The sequence below is a fragment of the Dama dama genome, chromosome 21, assembly GCF_033118175.1.
Source record: "Dama dama isolate Ldn47 chromosome 21, ASM3311817v1, whole genome shotgun sequence".
Lineage (NCBI taxonomy): Eukaryota > Metazoa > Chordata > Mammalia > Artiodactyla > Cervidae > Dama > Dama dama.
This window is the reverse complement of record NC_083701.1, coordinates 65408265-65425456: the sequence shown is the minus strand read 5'-3', so window position 1 is coordinate 65425456 and position 17192 is coordinate 65408265. Positions and strand designations below refer to the sequence as shown.

General features: G+C 41.3%; 1 protein-coding gene and 1 non-coding gene across 3 annotated transcripts in view; one reads left to right on the top strand and one right to left on the bottom strand.

Moving 5' to 3' along the window:
- The window catches only part of CPQ (carboxypeptidase Q), a 526376-nt gene that overhangs the window by 45878 nt on the left and 463306 nt on the right, over positions 1-17192 (top strand). The window lies entirely within an intron of this gene.
- TRNAV-CAC (transfer RNA valine (anticodon CAC)) lies at positions 3499-3571 on the bottom strand. Its single transcript has one exon. It is a non-coding gene; the product is annotated as a tRNA-Val (tRNA).

Below are 17192 nucleotides of genomic sequence, written 5' to 3'. Positions count from 1 at the left end.
CTTGGGGCTGGCTTGAGTGCCTTTGCTCCTGACCGATTCCTTCTCCCCCATCCGAGGAACTTTGGTTCAGGTGATGGTCACTGTATCTCTTCCCTTGTACTCACTGGCCCTGACCCAGGCTTCCTCCCCTCTTCTCCCAGCTCAGCATGCAGCAGCGGGAGGTTTGCTTTGAGAAGGCCCCGCTTTGGCACTGCCACCCCACCTGGCTCCTCATCTCTGTCTTTACTTTGCCTGGAGCCTAGATTCCTTGTGACCCACTGAAAACTGATGGAGCGGCTCTAGGCCCTTGTTGCCAGGGGAAGGGCAAGGCTGCCCAGTTAATAAGAAGACTCCTTCTGCCTGCGAAGTGTCGATTCCTCCCCTTTCCCTCCCTTCCCTTCTCTCTTCACTCATACGGTAAACAAGTGTCGTTTTTGTGGTCTCTTTTGTGCCACTTTTTTTTTTTCTTCACATTTTTGTGCTTTTTGGGGGTGATTACAGTGTATAAACTGGCCCTCAAATATAGTGCTGAAGTGCTGTCCAGCATTCCAAGTACAAGAAGGCTGTGATGTGCCTTACATGAAGGGCAAGGACAGATAAGCTTTGTTAGATACGCTTTGTTCAGGTGTGAGTTATAGTGCTATTGGCAGTAGGTTAGATGTTAATGTATCACTTGCCTGGGAAATCCCATGGATGGAGGAGCCTGGTAGGCTACAGTCCATGGGGTCACTAAGAGTCGGACAGGACTGAGCGACTTCCCTTTCACTTCACTTTCATGCATTGGAGAAGGAAATGGCAACCCACTCCAGTGTTCTTGCCTGGAGAATCCCAGGGACGGGGGAGCCTGGTGGGCTTCTGTCTATGGGATCACACAGGGTCGGACACGACTGAAGCGACTTAGCAGCAGCAGCAGCAGCAAGTGTTGTATATGGTGTCTTTAAAAGAAACACACAGGAAACAAAGTTAGGTATTGATAAGTTGCCCAAAACCTTGTAACCAGAGGACAAGGAACCTAACCCTATATTTCCCTAGGAGCCTCAGTTTAGTATTCTATAGTCCAGTGCTTGTGGTGACTTTATAGAATATAACTACCATGAATAATGAGACTTGATTATATATATTTTTCTGGCAAAGGTGATAGAAAATATCTCCTTGCCATCTAAGTTTGGCCAGACATACGCCATCTTTCTAAGCCATGTTGTCAGTTTGCCAAACACTGCCCCTCATGCTGCACAGGCTTTGCTTCCTCACATCGTAAAATCCCATACCCAGCGTCTTACACAGTACCCGAAGTGGTTGATGCTCAGTAAATGCTGAGTGAATGAATGAGTTAATAAATGAGTAAGTGAATGCTTCGTATCCACAAGATAAGCTGGTTTATTATTCCACATCTTAAGAAATACGAGAATGGACATGGAATCAATATTTTCTTTCTTTTAAGTAAGCCATAAAACTTTTAAGTTGCCTTCTATTTGATTATATACTGTTTGTTAAGCACTGGCTGTTGGGATTTTCTGAATGGAATTGTGCAGTTTGCTATATAGATTGTTTATTTCCCTTAGTCCTGTCTGATAAGATTAAGGTCCATCCATCTTGGGTGAGAGCGCAGTGTTGACTTACTAAGAGTGCTTTAGTAAGCAGAGAGGTTATCAGCCACCAGAGTCACTGCCTTGTCATCTGTTTGACTCTTGTTGGGTTCAGAGCTCAAGAATCAGCAGCTTGGAGAGGCAGATTATGTAAGGCATTCTGGTCCATGAAGAACCTTATAAATGCCTGGGGACCTATAGATGTGAATGTTTTTGTTTCATTTATTTATCTATGCAATGAGGATTTTGAGCAAGTATTTTGGTGATGTAATTTGTAGTATAAAAATGTGACTTCCTGGAGATTGCAGCTATTCTGTGGCATATTGGAAAATAGCCCTATTTAGAAAGCAATATATTTCATAATTTATTCCTTAAATATTCATTGAGCATCTGTTATGTCCAGGCTCATGGAATATAGCAGAAGACAAAGCCTCTGCCCTTTGAAGTTTACATTCCTCCAGGAAAAGCAGACAGTGAACAATAGATCAGTGCTTTCTCCTTTGGCCTTGTTCCTAACTCAGCCACTCTCTCACATCATGAGTTTTATTGTCCCCATGTTATTATCTGAAATTATCATGCTTTGTGGGGTCTATTTGTTTGTTGTCTGTCTCCCTTCATAGGTGTATCACTCCAAAAGAGTGCACACCTTGCTTGTCTTTTCTGTTAACTAAATCTTCGTCACCTAGAATAGTGTTTGGTCTAATAGTAGGTACTTAATAAATGTTTTTCTGTACTACATGATGGCTCAGATGGTAAAGAGTCTGCCTGCAATGCAGGAGAGCTGGATTCAATCCCTGGATCAGGAAGATCCCCTGGAGAAGGGAATGGCAACCCATTCTAGTATTCTTGTCTGGAGAATCCCATGGACAGAAGAGCCTGGCAGGCTACAGTCCATAGCGTCTCAGAGTTGGATGCAACTGAGTGACTAACACTAATAAATGTTTGGTCTTATTTATTTGTAATTGTGGTAATGTTCTGAAATATATTCTTTGAGGTTTTGACTTAGTGCAAGGAATCAGGAATGTCTTTAAGAAAATACTGATTGAATTGAACTCTGAAGAAGTAAGAATTGACCAAAGGGGACAAGGAGGGTGTATTTTCCAGGCAGAGGAATCAGGACGAAGCTTGGCACGATGGAGTGTGTGAGATTAAGTCAACATATCTAGAGTTCAAGAGTTGGAGAATGCATAAGAAGAGCCTACAGAGGGAGGAGAGGGCAGGACATCAGGGATTTCAGGCTCTGTGAAGGGATTTAAAGTTTATCCTACAAGCAGTGGGAAGCAACTGAAGAACCGTAAACAGGAAATCAATGTTGTTGCTCTATAGATTGGAGGGAGACAAATGAGTGTGACCTTTTGTGGTTTTGAAGATTAGGCATTCAGTTTTGGAAATCTTGAAATTGAAGTTCCTGTAAAACATCTCTAGTTGGAGATGTCAAATAGACAGTTGTGTATATATATTATTAGGTTTAGAGAAGAGGTCTGAGATGACTATACACATTGGAGTAAAAACACTCTGGTGGCTCAGTGGTAAAGAATCTGCTTGCAACACAGGGATATAAATTTGATTTCTGGGTTGGGACAATCCCCTAGAGAAGGAAGTGGCAACCAACTCCAGTATTAGAGAATTTCGTGGACAGAGAAGCCTGGTGGACTTCAGTCCATGAGGGCACAAGAGTTGGACACAACTCAGTGACTAAATAAACAAGCAAACAAAAAACTGTAGATGATATTTGAAGTAGAGGGTATTGATGAATGGCTAGAGAGAGAGTATAGACTTAAAAAAAGAGAGAGAGCTTTATTTAACTAGTCTTAAGGAACTTCACCTTTAAAAAATTTTATTTATTTTATTTGGCTGAGCCAGTTCTTAGTTGTCCCATGTGGGTTCTTAAATTGACACATTCAAACTTTTAGCTGTGGTATGTGGGATCTAGTTCCCTGACCAGGGATCGAACCTGGGCCCCCTGCATTGTGAGTTCAGAGTCTTAGCCACTTGACCACCAGGGAAGTTCCAAGGAACTTCAACTTTCAAAGACTTGACAAAAAGTATGAACAGGGAAGAGTCTTAAAAGCGGAGGGAGCTAAAATATTATATTTACATCAATTTCTATAGCCTCTATAGACAGTTTTGTTGTCATTTGCCCAAAGATGGTTACATCCACCTTGAGCCTAATTTCTCTACTGAAATTCAATTTAATTTCAGTTCAGTCGCTCAGTCGTGTCCGACTCTTTGTGACCCCATGATTCGCAGCATGCCAGGCCTCCCTGTCCATCACCAACTCCCAGAGTTTACTCAAACTCATGTCCATCGACTCAACTTAATTTATTATATTCTAATTATTCATTTTCTTGTCCATTCCTTCTATTGTCCTTGAGAACTGGGACTTTGTCTTTTAAAACCATGCTTGAAACCCTAGCATCCAGCACACCGACAAACTAGTAGGCAAGGTTTGTGTTTGTCATAAAGCAGATGTCTGTGTTTGAGTGGGAATAAGGATTCTCCTTAGGAAAGATGAGTGAGGACCGAAAGCAGAGCTTTTCTCACAAGGCTGCTCTGGGTGGCAGCCATAGACAATTTTAAGAATTTTGTCTAAAACTGTGAAATGGTGACCTTCAGGTATCAGGAAGTATATGGGACCATTTCTAGGGGTAGAGGAGTTCAAATTCTTCATCTATGATGTCTTTGCATGGATTTGTTCCTATCCCAAGACCTGTGGCTGCTAGAAGCTGCTGCATCACAGTTTGGTATCCACCAACAGGCCTCTCTTCTCTTTTCCATTGATTGCTTTTTTTTTTTTTTTTTGGTTGTGTCCTGCTGCTTGTGGGATCTTAGTTCCCCCGCCAAGGATCAAACCCATGCCTGCTGCCATGGAAGCCTGGAGTCCTAACTGACAGGGAATTCATCCATCTCCTTCTTAATTGTGTACTGCCACTTCCCCTAACTTTTTATGAATCCTTCTTTTTCCTTTGCTGGAAGAATCCAGGAACATGTTTCACAATTATAGGCATTATTTTTGTTGTTCAGTTGCTCAGTCGTGTCCGATTCTTTGTAACTCCATGGACTGTAGCATGCCAGGCTTCCCTGTCCTTCACCATCTCCCGGACCTTGCTCAAACTCATGTCCATCGAGTCGGTGATTCCATTCAACCGTCTCATCCTCTGTTGTCCCCTTCTTCTCCTGCCTTCAATCTTGCCCAGCATCAGGGTCTTTCCTGATGACTCAGTTCTTTGCATCAGGTAGCCAAAGTATTGGAACTTCAGCATCAGTCCTCCCAATGAATATTTGGGATTGGTTTTCTTTAGGATTGACTGGTTTGATCTCCTAGCAATCCAAGGGACGCTCAAGAGTCTTCTCCAGCACCACAGTTGTACGGCATCAGTTCTTCGGCCCTCAGCCTTCTTTATAGTCCAGCTCTCACATCCATACATGACCACTGGAAAAACCATAGCTTTGACTAGATGGGCCTTTGTTGGCAAAGTAATGTCTCTGCTTTTTAATATGCTGTCTAGTTTGGTCATAGCTTTTCTTCCAAGGAGCAAGCATCTTTTAATTTTATGGCTGCAGTCACCATCTGCAGGAATTTTGGACCCGAGAAAATAGTCTTTCACTGTTTCCGATGTTTCCCAATCTATATGTCATGATGTTGTGGGACCAGATGCCATGATCTTAGTTTTCTGAATGTTGAGTTTTAAGCCAACTTTTCTACTCTGCTTTTTCACCTTTATCAAGAGGCTCTTTAGTTCCTCTTTACTTTCTGCCATTAGAGTGGTATCATCCATATATCTGAAGTTGTTGATATTTCTCCCTGCAATCTTAATTCCAGCTTGTGGTTGATCTAGCCCACATTTCAGATGATGTACTCTGGATATAAGTTAAATAAACAGGGTGACAATATATAGTCTTGACGCACTCCTTTCCCAGTTTTGAACCAGTCTGTTGTTCCATGTTCGGTTCTGATTTTTGCTTCTTGACCTGCATACAGGTTTCTCAGGAGGCAGATAAGGTGGTCTGGTATTCTCATCTCTTTAAGAATTGTCCACAGTTTGTTGAGATCCACACAGTCGAAGGCTTTAACATAGTCAATAAAGCAGAAGTAGATGTTTCTCTGGAACTCTCTTCCTTTTTCTATGATCCAGTGGATGTTGGCAATTGTGTGGTAGTTTGAATATTCTTCAGCATTGGGCTTCTTTGGTATTGGAATGAAAACTGACCTTTTCCAGGCATTATTCTTACCAAAGATTTAATATTTTTGTATGGTTAGTGACCCTTGTCTCCATTTTTTATTCTGAAATGCATTATTTCATTTCATATAATTTTTACTTTTGGTAATGGGGTTTCCGTATTCTCTTTGATAATGGAACTGATAATGATAATATCGGTGTATGAAGGTCAGTGGTCCATCCCGCCCTCACATTATTCCTCATTCGTGTGGGGGTGTCTGTACTGGCGTAGCCTCTCATGCCCACGTTTGGGGACTGGTTCTTGGCTGAAGCAACAGCTGTAATATTGAAACCTTGCTGTGAGCTAGTGATCTGGCCCTTGATGCCTGGACTCTGCTTTAATTCATGATCTTTGCTACCTGAGTTTTCTTTTCTCAAGACTTAAACTGTTTGTTCTTGACCTGTGGAATTTTATGCTTACTTGATCTGTGGAATTTTTCTTAAGTCCCTAGTTTTGAACCAGTGACTCTGTTCTTTTAAGCCAGCTATGTGTTTTTCAGCTTCTGCCTGTTATCTTTTCTGCTGCCTGTTATATTTCTCGTCTCCAGGATGACTTGGATGACTGGGCATTTTGTTAGCTTTGGGCAAAGGCATCAGCATGACCTGCATGTGACTGGAGAAGAGTGGTGCTCAGCTTTGGAGGGTTGGGGTAAGTGCGTGGAGAGTGTCAGGGCAGAGAGTCTTGGGGAAACAGGGACTGCTTTGGTGAAAGACTTTCAGCAAAATAAACTTCACTGATTTCAAATCAAGGTGAATATGAAATTCTGTCTACATGAGTGAAGATCAATTTAAAAAAAAAAACATTTGAAGGCATACATTTAAGATGACAACCTGATGTTAAAGATGGGAAGTTATGATTTGTAAGCAGTAGTATCATTTTGAATAGCATGACCTTTTTCATTGACACTAACCTGCTTTGCATCTTCAGGTTTCATTATATTAAGACTGTGAGTAAAACCCAGAAAACTTATAGAGGAAGAAATGATTTTTTTTTTTTATTCAGTAGTCATTACTTATATCCCTTTTGCATGATTGCAAATTTTAAATTGCAGTAATGATCTTGCTACTCAATTAGCCTATTTCTTACAATTGTAACCTTCTGGAGTAGCCACAAATATAGGAGAAAACCGATAATAAAAACCTTTGAGTTCAACAAAAACATGTTTCTCACAGTCCATGAGTTCACTCTGTAAAACTAGAATGGCATTTCCTTTTTTTGTCGTAGGCCTGGAACTTATCTGATTTAGTTATGTCTATGGCATTTTATTTATCTTTTTCCTGGAAATATATAGTTTTTACTTTTGACCTAGGAAACAAAACAAAAGATTATGGCCTTAAAAATAGCCCCATACAAAGTTACTGGCCTGAAAGCATGATTGAGAGAGACACTGAGGAGGTCAGTGCTGTTCAGAAGGAATTTCTGTGATAACAGACATGATTGTCTGTACTGTTCCATACAGTGGCCACTGGCCATGTGGCTATTATGACTGAGGGAACTGAATTTAAATTATTATTTCATTTTAACTTAAATAATCACATGTGGATAGTGGCTCCTATCAGATGACGCAGTTCTAGGTCATTGTATTGGTTACCTATTGCTGCAGTTAGAAACATTATTATAAAGTTAGTAGGTTAAACACATGGTTTTATTTTCTTATGGTTCTGTGAGTTAGAAGTCTGGCAAAGGTCACAGTGAGCTAAAATCAAGGTGCTTGCAAGGCCACTTTCTCTTCTGGAGACTCTAGAGTAGAGCCCATTTCCTTGCTTTTCCTGTTTTTTAGCAGTGGCCCACATTCCTTGGTTCATGGCCCCTTTCCTTCATTTTTATGCAGTGTTACATTTCTCTGTCCCTTTCTTCCATAGTTACATCTCCCTCTGACTCTCCTGTCTCATTCTTCCACTTTTAAAGACTCTTGTGATTACACTGGATTCACCTGGATAATCCAGCCTAGTCTCCCTGTTTTAAAGTCAGATGGTTAGCAACCCCAATTCCCCATTTCCATGTAACCTAACATATTCATAAGTTTAGAGATTAAGAGTTGGACATCTTCAGGAGGACTTTATTCTGGATACCACATCATTTGATAAATATGGAGCCATTTAGTGAAAGGGCAGGCTAAGCCCTGTACATCTTTTTCATCTTTTATTTGTTGAGCCTATGCCTGTTTTTCATTCAGTGCTGTTCAGAGTTCTCATAATGATTTGAAAACAGTAGAAATTTAACTTTCAAAGGAAGCTTATACCTAGGTATAAGGTTATTGGACTAAGGATACCTTGTCCAGTCTTCTATCCCATACAGTATTATCTGCTTCTATAGAATCTGTGGTTCATTTGAAGGTGAAAGTGAAAGTCTCTCAGTTGTGTCCGATTCTTTGTGACTCCATGGACTATACAGTCCATGGAATTCTCCAGGCCAGAATACTGGAGTGGGTAGCCTTTCCCTTCTCTGGGGGATCTTCCCAACCCAGGAATCAAACCCAGGTCTCCCGCATTGCGAGAGGATTCTTTACCAGCTGAGCCACAAGGGAAGCCCAAGAACACTGGAGTGGGTAGCTTGTCCCTTCTGGAGAAGATCTTAGCTTCTGTCATTAGTTTCCTATGAAGGGTACTCCATACTTTGGAACAAAATCAGTCTCAGTGTTGTATACCTTTAACTGTTTTGTCATCCTATCAGCTGGTCCTTTATTGCCTCCACACAGTAGCACTCTGGTTTTGGCTTTTGGAACAATGTTGATATACTTTCCCTATGGTGTTACTATCTCAAGAAATGGTGCTACCCCCCCAACAGTTGTCTGAGCAGAAATTTTCAGAGTTCTCTCTGTTTACCACCATTAGAGATCCTAGAATGTATAGCTCTTAAAATACTTCTCATATATTCCACTTCCTTCATTTTAGTAATTTTACTTTTCAGTCCTGGAATTTAAATTTTTTAATAGTTTTCATTTCTCTGCTTAGAGTCTTATTTATTAATTAAGAGTACTTTTTCTTAAATTCTCTGAGCATCTATATTTTTCTTGAACATGTCTATAATAATTATTTAAGAGTTTCGATAAATTCAGCACCTGGGCCATGTTGGAGTCAGTTTCTATTGATTACTGATTTCTTAACTGTGGACCACATTTTTCTTTTTCTTTGCAGATCTAGCAATTTTTGATTGCATGCTAGATATTGCAGGTGATACATTTTAGATACTATGTGATCTGTTATTGTCCTCTGAAGAGTATTTTTTCTTTTTAGAAGGTATTTGCATTTTTTTTAGGAAGACATCTGATCACCTTGAGCTTGGATAAGCTTGGGTTATGCTTTGCTAGAATGGTCCTATGGAAAGCTCTAGGTGTTCCCAAAGCCTAACTTACGGAGACTCATATAAATACTCAGTTTCCTATGAAGATCTTGTTTAGGCTTAGTTTTAGACTTTCCTTAGTAAGGTCTAGAGTAGTCTGTACTCTTGGGCATTATTTGTCAATATGTTAAAAATGATTACCCACCAAGGAGACATTTTAGACATTTTCACTCCCTCCCCTCATCTTTTGGCCCTGTTCCCACCTCCCTATGCCTCTTGTGAAGTGTTAACCATGTATCTGTTCATAAGCTGTGTAATATCTAAGCTATTTTTCACTCTCCTTCTCTCCCCAGAATCAGGTTTCACCCTTTTGAGCATGCAGGTTCTAGGGTGTGGTCCCTATTCATGAAATGAAGCCTTTTTGGTCTTTCTCCTGGGTGCCAGGGGGTTTCATGAGGTGATGATGAGTTGTTTTTTCCTCTTTGGCTAGCCGGAACACCAGGATTTCCACCAAGCCTCAGGCTCTGGTTTTTCTGTTTGTTTTTCATCCCTCCAGCAGCTGCTCTCTGGGAAGCTCTCAGTAGTCTCAGCCCTCAGCAGAGGACTTCCAGGGACACCCACAGTGACTTCCCGGGCTCCTTGTGGTATGACTTGCTCCTCTCCATCGCCCTGCCTGGCAGATTCCAGCCCTTCAAACTCGGAACTCAGCTTTCCCAGTTCAGAGAGCCTTCTGTGCTCTGTGTGGATTCTAGCTCCCCTTGCTGCTTTTGATAAATTGTTCCTAGGCAAAGAGCTGGGCAGTTGGGGTCACCTTGTGAGTTTTTTTCTCTCAGAGATTATGGTCTTGCACTGAAAGATGTTTTCAATGTCTGAGAATCATTGCCCTCATTCAGTTTTATGGTTCTGTGGGAATGATGGAAGTGTTAGTCCTATGTGAGTAACTCCAGTCTCTTGGACTCCTATTGGAAGCAAAAATCCTTCCTCCGCTTCTTTTAGAACCCATCCATCACTAGTACCGGTGATAATCACCCAAGACTGAAACTGCAGCCTTTTAACTGGTCTCCTGGCCTCCTTACCTTCTGCCTCCGTACAATCTCCAGAGGGAACTTTGTAAAACACCAATCTCTTCTGTAGTTTCACTGTTGGAAATCCTCCTTAGGAATTCTATTACCCTTAGGATAAAGTTCAGGCTCTCTAAAGTGACTTAAAGTCCTCCCTCTTTGACTCATCCCCTGTCTTCCTCTCCAGGCTTGGGTTTTGTTGCTCTGTCTTGTGTGGGTCACACTGATCTCCTCCAGTTGTCAGATGTGCAGTGGTGTTACTTCCCTTTGCACATTTATTTTTCCCCACATCTTGATTTCCCACCTTACTTGGCTAACTCCTACTCTTCCTTTAAGTTGCAACACAGACATTTTTCCTGGAAGGCTATACAAGTTTCCCGCTATATGAAAGTAGAGCATTCCTATGAGACCTATGAAGCCAAAATGACCTAAAGTGCAAAGCATATCTTGCTAATGGATGTACAGAGTAAACTGAGATACAAATAGAAAGTCAAGAGCTACCTGGAGTAACAGGAAAGTTTGGCCTTGGAGTACAAAATGACGCAGGGCAAAGGCTAACAGAGCTTCGCCAGAGAGTGCACTGGTCATAGCAAACACCCTCTTCCAACAGCACAAGAGATGACTCTACACAGGGACATCACCAGATGGTCAATACCAAAATCAGACTGGTTATATTCTTTGTAGCTGAGATGGAGAAGCTCTATACAGTCAGTAAAAACAGGAGCAGGAGCTGACTATGGCTCAGATCATGAATTCCTTATTGCCAAATTCAGGCTTAAATTGAAGAAAGCAGGGAAAATCACTAAACTATTCAGGTATGACCTAAATCAAAGCCCTTATGATTATACAGTGGAAGTGATAAATAGATTCAAGGCATTAGATTTGATAGATAGAGTGCCTGATGAACTATGGATGGAGGTTTGTGACATTGTATAGGAGGCAGTGATTAAAATCATCCCCAAGAAAAAGAAATGCAAAAGGCAAAATGTTTGTCTGAGAAGGCCTTACAAATAGCTGAGAAAAGAAGAGAAGTTAAAGGCAAAGGAGAAAAGGAAACATATGCCCACCTGAATGCAGAGTTCCAAAGAATAGCAAGGAGAGATAAGAAAACCTTTCTAAGTGATCAATGCAAAGAAGTAGAGGAAAACAATAGAATGGGAAAGACTAGAGATCTCTTTGGGAAGATTAGAGATACCAAGGGACTGTTTCATGCAGAGATGGGCACAATAAAGGACAGAAATGGTATGGATCTAACAGAAGCAGAAGATATTAAGAAGAGGTGGCAAGAATACAGAATTATACAAAAAAGATCTTCATGACCCATATAACTGTGATGGTATGATCACTCACCTAGAGCCAGACATCTTGGAATGCAGAGTCCAGTGGGCTCTTTGAACAAAGCATCACTATAAACAAAGTTAGTGGAGGTGATGGAATTCCAGTTGAGCTATTTCAAATCCTGAAAGATGATACTGTTAGAGTGCTGCACTCAATATGCCAGCAAATTTGGAAAACTCAGCAGTGGCCACAGGACTGGAAAAGGTCAGTTTTCATTCCAATCCCAAAGAAGGGCAATGCCAAAGAATGTTCAAACTACCGCACAATTGCACTCATCTCACACACTAGCAAAGTAATTATCAAAATTCTCCAAGTGAGACTTCAATAGTATGTGAACTAAGAACTTCCGGATGTTCAAGCTGGATTTAGAAAAGGCAGAGGAACCAGAGATCAAGTTGTCAACATCTGTTGGATCATCGAAAAAGCAAGAGAGTTCCAGAAAAACATCTACTTCTGCTTTATTGACTATGCCAAACACTTTGACTGTGTGGATCACAACAAACTGGAAAATTCTTCAAGAGATGGGAATACCAGACCACCTTAATTGCCTCCTGAGAAATCTGTATGCAGGTCAGGAAGCAACAGTTAGAACTGGACATGAAACAACAGACTGGTTCAAAATTGGGAAAGGAGTACATCAAGGCTGTATATTGTCACCCTGCTTATTTAACTTCTATTCAGAGTACATCATGGCGAAATGCCAGGCTGGAAGAAGCACAAACTGGAATCAAGATTGCCAGGAGAAATATCAATAATCTCAGATATGCAGATAATACCACCCTATGGCAAAAAGTGGAGAAGAACTAAAGAGCCTCTTGATGAAGGTGAAAGAGGAGTGTGAAAAACCTGGCTTAAAACTCAGCATTCAAAAAATGAAGATCATGGCATCTGGTCCCACCACTTTACGGCATATTGTTGGGGAAACAATGGAAACAGTGAAAGACTTTATTTTCTTGGGCTCCAAAATTACTGCAGATGGTGACTGCAGCCATGAAATTAAAAGACGCTTGTTCTTTGGAAGAAAGGCTATTGACAGACCTAGACAGCATGTTAAAAAGCAGAGACATTGCTTTGCCGACAAAGGCCCATCTAGTCAAATTACTGGTTTTTCCAGTAGTCACGTGTGGATGTGAGAGTTGGATCATAAAAACAGCTGAGTGCCAAAGAATTGATGCTTTTGCACTGTGGTGTTGGAGAAGACTCTCGAGAGTCTCTTGGACTGCAAGGATATCAAACCAGTCAATCCTAAAGGAAATCAGTCCTGAATATTCATTGGAAGGACTGATGCTGAAACTGAAGCTCCAATACTTTGGCCACCTGATGTGAAGAAATGACTCATTAGAAAATTCCTGATGCTGGTCAAGATTGAAGGCAGGAGGAGAAAGGGATAACAGAGAATGAGATGGTTGGATGGCATCACCGATTTGATGGACATGAGTTTGAGCATGCTCCGGGAGTTGGTGATGAACAGGGAAGCCTGGTGTGCTGTAGTCCATGGGGTCGCAAAGAGTCGGACATGCCTGAGTGACTGAACTGAACTGAAACAATCCATATTCTTACAACCATTCTATTCCCAGACAGCTGTCTGGGAACAATATGGTATAGTACTTTAGTGTAATATTCAAAAAATTACATGAGATATTCAGCACTTTCGTATAAAATAGGCTTTGTGTTAGACGATTGTGCACAACTCTGGGCTAATGTAAGTGTTATGAGCATGCTTAAGGTAGATTAGGCTAAGCTGTTTGTTTGGTAGGTTAGATGTCTTAATTGCATTTTGACTTAAGATATTTTCAGTTTACAATGGATTTTTCATGACCTAACCCCAGGCTGAGAAAGTTGAAGAAAATCTGTAGGCTGAAAACTTATCCTATTAATTGGGTGCTATAATTTAGAGGGGTGGCTTTTAAGTTCTCCACCACCATTCTGTTTGTTATAAGCAAGAAACTCTTTCCAACAAATGAAGTCTTAGGAGGCAGCTCTATTTATAAAATACATCAAGGGAGCTGTTGTGATTTAAGAGGACTAGCTCTGGATCCCTTTCTCCTGGTCCCTGTTTTATTATCCATCTCTCCTCTCTATATGGGCACCTTTGTAGTAGCCTTGAAGAGTGAAAATCACTGCTTATGGCATCTCCGGGTTTGATCCCTGGTTTGGGAAGATCCCCTGGAGAAGGGAATGGCAAGCCACTCCAGTATTCTTGCCTGGAGAATCCCATGGACAGAGGAGAGCCTGCTGAGCTACAGTCTATGGGGTCACAAGGAGCTGGACACGACTCAGCAACTTTCACTCACTCACTTGGCATCTACAGGACAGAATTTTGAATTGGTCTGGTGAGCAGTTCCCGCTCCTGACGTGGGTATAAAAACACTGTTCATGCCTGTTCAGAGCTAGTCTCTGCCGTGTTCTGCAGTGCTGCCAGAAGCAGCTTTCTCAGTAGCTTTCTCTAGCTACTTGAGTCCTGATGGTTGTTTTTCATCTCACCTAGCTTTTTGGTTTCAAAATGTGACAAGCTGTGGCTAAATATTGTAAAAAGGTAACTCACAAGACTCAGTGGCTTCCAGACACGTGACCTTTTCTCACCTTTGGCAGCTGGGGCTCCTTGAACCAGGGTGACGCGTTCACCTGATGATGCTTATTTGCTCCAGGATGGGGACACTAAGGAGTGACTGAGGAGTAGCCTGTTATTGTCAGGAGTAGTGGGACTAGGCCAACCTGGTGACTGGTTAGCCGCTTCTCATGGGGCTGCTCGCAGGTCTTCTGATTTTTCCAGAAAAAAAAGTAGAAATCCAGATTTCTATATGAAGTCTCTTGACCTTTTAATGTCACTAATTGATTTGATATTTGGAAAAATACTGTGCAGGCCAAGCAAAATATATCTGACCTGGCTGCAGCACACAGATCACTCATTTGTAAAAGAAAGTGAAAGCAAAATCACTCAGTCGTGCCCGCCTCTTTGTGACCCCGTGGATTGTAGCCCACCAGGCTCCTCAATCCATGGAATTTTCCAGGTAAGAATATTGGAGTGGGTTGCCATCTCCTTCTCCGGGGGATCTTCCCAACCCAGGGATCGAACCCAGGCCTCCCGCATTGCGGGTAGACGCTTTACCATCTGAGCCACCAGGGAAGCCCATTTGTAAACTTTGCCTCAAAGTCTGGCTTGTCTGCCTTTTGCTTTGGCTGCTGCCTGGTCTCTGCCCCTCTCCTGCTGTTTCTGCCAGGGTGTCACCTACCCCTTGGGGTGATACTTCATTGCAATGGCTGTCTAGTTAATGTTGGCTTCCAAGTCATCTGATACTGAGAACACGCAGTGCAATGTCTGAGTACTTAGCCTTACTGCTTGCCTGAAGTTCTTCTACCAAAATGCTGGTGCTTTGGAGTCCTGACTTGTTTTGATAATTTTGGTAGAAGGGAAATGTCATATGGAAGGATATTTTTTTTAGCTGTTGAAAAAGTCTAAAAGATACCAGCATTTTATTTTTCAGTGACTCAAATATTTTTTGCATTTTCGGGTTTCTCTGCTTAATTGTGCTCTAATGTGAATCAGGTGACATCAATTTAATTAGAAAATTGGATTCCTTCCTCTTATCCTAATAGATTGGTGGGCTAAAGAGCAGTTTTTTTTTTTTTTTTTTTTTTTATTCATGAAAAGACGTTTAACCTTCTACCACCTTAGGACTTTCTCTATCTTCTGGTTTGTGGATTTTAAGCCTTTGAGCATTTTCGGCATAGCTTTCTTGAAACAGAAAACCTTTGCTTTCCTTGGGATTATTTGACACATTCTAAGGGTGGATGTGTTCAATATTATCTTGGGAAACCAAGAAAGCACTTCATAAATCACAGTGTCTTCTTTGTTCTTGAATCCGAATCAGACATATTTTCTGAGTCAGCCTTGCTGGTTTCCCAGGTGTGGGATTATGGGTATCATCCCTGAGATTGAGCTAGTAATGTTCATTAGAGCAAGGTACTAATGAGCACAGGGTTATGTGTTCCAACACTATACAGGTCTCTTAACTCAGCTCAAGGAGGGATTCCTGGCTCAGCTAGTCTGGCAGATGTGTGGCTTCAGGCCCAAGCAGGACTGGATTAGAAAGTAAGCAAATCTCTCATCACTGGGGGAAAAAGAACTCAAAGCACGTGTCCTGTTGGGTGTATCATGTCATTTGCCGATGGAGTCAGCACTTAGATTACCTACATATAGGGAGATGTGCATCACATTACCTCTCCCAACAGGATGTGATACCCATCACACAAGTTTAAAAACCAGTGGAAACCAAAGACTTCCAAGAAGTTTGGGAAGTGACAGGGAGTCCTAACGTAGCTGATGGAGCTGGACCTCCATGGAGCTCTGTGACTGTGTCAAAGAGCTCTGTGTGATTCCTTGTTAGGCATGAAGCCATGTGCATCCAGTCCCATCAGTCACTTCATGGCAAACAGATGGGGAAAAAGTGGAAAAAAGTGACAGATTTTATTTTCTTGGGCTCCCAAATCACTGTGGATGGTGACTGTAGCCATGAAATTAAAGACACTTGCTCCTTGGAAGAAAAGCTATGACAAACCTAGACAACATATTAAAAAGCAGAGATATCATTTTGCTGGCAAAGGTCTGTGTATTCAAAGCTATGGTTTTTCAAGTAGACATGTATGGATGTGAGAGTTGGACCGTAAAGAAGGCTGAGGGCCAAAGAATTGATACTTTCAAACTGTAGTGCTGGAGAAGACACTGTCCCTTGGACAGAAAGGAGATCAAACCAGTACTGAAGGAAATCAATCCTAAAGGAAATCAACCCTGAATATTCATTGGATGGACTGATGCTGAAACTGAAGCTCTAGTACTTTGGCCGATTTGTTGAAAGAGACCATGATGCTGGGAAAGACTGAGGGCAGGAGAAGGGGGTGACAGAGACTGAGATGGTTGGATGGCATCACTGACTCAATGGTCATGAGTTTGAGCCAACTCCAGGAGATTCTGAAGGACAGGGAAGCCTGGTGTGCTGCAGTTCATGGGGTTGCAAAGAGTTGGACACAACTTAGAGACTAAATAGCAACAACATGTGCATGTACCTTGAAGCAACACTTTGCTCACCCAGGGTGAAAAGAGTCATATTGGGCCTAGGATTGGAGACACTTGTCTTATTGCTGCCTTATACATCCTGAATATTTGTACATACTGGTTTTACATTTCCTCAACATTTTCCTATGAAAATTTTCATTATAGGTAGGACAGTATTTTCTAACTGTACCTAATTTTCAAGGATGAGAATTCTAAAAACTATTTTTTATTATGAAAAATTTCAAAATAGCATATAATAATGAATATCCATATACACATCATCTGGATTTAATAATTGTCAACATTTCACCACATTTGCTGTATCATTTTTGTTTTATTGCTAGTATTTATCATCCCTACATATTTCTCTAAAAATATGGCTCTTTCTTGCAGTGCAATATACTATTATTGCTTTTATTAAAATGAGCTAAAATTCCTTAATATCATATAATACATTGTCCATATTCAAATTTCTCACTTGTCTTCAAAGTATCTTTTGTAGCTGGTTTGGTCAGTTCAGGATCTAATCAAGGCCAATGCATTTCATTTCATTCTGATGTCTCTTAAGCCTCTTTGAGCTTAGAACAGTTCTTCATTATCCTTACTTTTATATGGGTGTGTGTGTCTTTGTGTGAACACATGACATTGACTTGTTAAAGAGACAGTTGGCTT